Source organism: Elephas maximus, chromosome 7 (assembly GCF_024166365.1).
Source record: "Elephas maximus indicus isolate mEleMax1 chromosome 7, mEleMax1 primary haplotype, whole genome shotgun sequence".
Taxonomy (NCBI): domain Eukaryota; kingdom Metazoa; phylum Chordata; class Mammalia; order Proboscidea; family Elephantidae; genus Elephas; species Elephas maximus.
The window spans coordinates 53,818,093-53,820,613 of NC_064825.1; positions in this window are offsets into that span (position 1 = coordinate 53,818,093).

Sequence of the window (2,521 nt, forward strand, 5' to 3'; positions counted from 1 at the left end):
GGAGATGACATGATCTTATACACAGAAAACCCTAAGGAATCCTCAAGAAAACTACTGAAACTAATGGAAGAGTTCAGCAGAGAATCCGGATACAAGATAAAGATACAAAAATTAGTTGGATTCCTCCACACCAACAAAAAGAACATCAAAGAAGAAATCACCAGATCAATAGCTTGTAGTGTAGCCCCCAAGAAGATAGAAACACTTAGGAATAAATCTTACCAGAGATGTAAAAGGCTTATACAAAGAAAACTATAAAATGCTTCTGCAAAAAACCAAAAGACTTACATAAGTGGAAGAACATACCTTGCTCATGGATAGGAAGACTTAACGTTATAAAAATGTCTATTCTACCAAAAGTGATCTATACATTTAATGCAATTCTGATTGAAATTCCAACAACATTCTTTAGTGAGATGGAGAAACAAATCACCAATTTCATATCAAAGGGAAAGAGGTCCTGGATAAGTAAAGCATTACTGAAAAAGAACAAAGTGGGAGGTCTTACTCTACCTGATTTTAGAATGTATTATACCACCACAGTAGTCAAAACAGCCTGGTACTGGTACAACAACAGATACACAGACCAGTGGAACAGAATTGAGAATCCAGACATAAATTCATCCACATATGAGTAGCTGATATTTGACAAAGGCCCCAAAAGAGTTAAATGGGGAAAAGACAGTCTTTTTAACAAATGGTGCTGGCATAACTGGATATCCATCTGCAGAAAAATGAAACAAGATCCATACCTCACTCCATGCACCAAAACTAACTCGAAATGGATCAAAGACCTAAATATAAAATCTGCAAGAATAAAGATTATGGAAGAAAAAATAGGGACAACGTTAGGAGCCATAATACATGGCATAAACAGTATACAGAACATTACTAACAATGCAGAAGAAAAACTAGATAACTGGGAGCTCCTAAAAATCAGCACCTATGCTCATCCAAAGACTTCACCAAAGGAATAAAAAGATTACCTACAGACTCGGAAAAATTTTTTAGCTATGACATTTCCGATCAGGGCTTGAGCTCTCAAATCTACACGATACTGCAAAAACTCAACTGCAAAAACACAAATAACCGAGTTAAAAAATGGGCAGAAGATATGAACAGACACTTCACTAAAGAAGACATTCAGGTAGCTATCAGATTCATGAGGAAATGCTCATGATCATTAGCCATTAGAGAAATGCAAATCAAAACTACAGTGAGGTTTCATCTCACTCCAACAAGGTTGGCATTAATCCAAAAAACACAATAAATGTTGGAGAGGCTATGGAGAGACTGGAACACTTATACACTGCTGATGGGAATGTAAAATGGTACAACTGCCTTGGAAATCAATTTGGCGCTTCCTTAAAAAGCTAGAAATAGAACTACCATACGATCCAGCAATGCCACTCCTTGGAATATATCCTAGAGAAATTAGAGCCTTTCTACGAACGGATTTATGCACACCCATGTTCACTGAAGCACTGTTTACAATAGCAAAAAGATGGAAGCAACCAAGATGCCCATCAATGGATGAATGGATAAATAAATTATGGTATATTCACACAAAGTAATACTACGCATTGATAAAGAACAGAGATGAATCTGTGAAACATTTCATAACATGTAGGCATCTGAAAAGCGTTATGCTGAGTGAAATTAGTCAGTTACAAAAGGACAAATATTGTATAAGTCCACTATTATAAGAACTTGAGAAGAAAATATTCTTTGATGGTTACGAGAGGGGGGAGGGAGGGAGAATGGGAGAAGGGTATTCAGTAATTAGATAGTAAATAAGAACTACTTTAGGTGACGGGGAAGACAACACACAATACAGGCAAGGACAGCACAAATGGACTAAACCAAAAGCAAAGAAGTTTCCTGAATAAACTGAATGCTTCAAAGGCCAGCATAGCAGGGGGAGGTATTTGGGGACCATGGTTTCAGGGAACATCTAAGTCAATTGGCATAATAAAATCTATTAAGAAATCACTCTGCATCCTGCTTTGGAGAGTGGCATCTGGGGTCTTAAACACTAGCAAGCAGTCACCTAACATGCATCAGTTGGTCTCAACCCACCTGGATCAAAGGAGAATGAAGAACACCCAGGACACAAGGTAATTATGAGTCAAGAGACAGAAAAGGCCACATAGAGACTTCATCAGCCTGAGACCAGAAGAACTAGATAGTGCCTGACTACAACCCATGATTGCCCTGACAGGGAACACAACAGAGAATCCTTGCGGGAGCAGGAGATCAGTGAGATGCAGACCCTAAATTCTCATAAAAAGACCAGACTTAATGGTCTGACTGAGACTAGAAGGACCCCAGTGGTCATGTCCCCCAGACCTTCTGTTGGCCCAAGACAGGAACCACATTCCCAAAGCCAACTCTTCAGACAGGAATTGGGCTGGACAATGGGTTGGAGAGGGATGCTGGTGAGGAGTGAGCTTCTTAGATCAGGTGGACACTTGAGACTATGTTGGCATCTCCTGCCTTGAGGGGAGATGAGAGGGTGGAG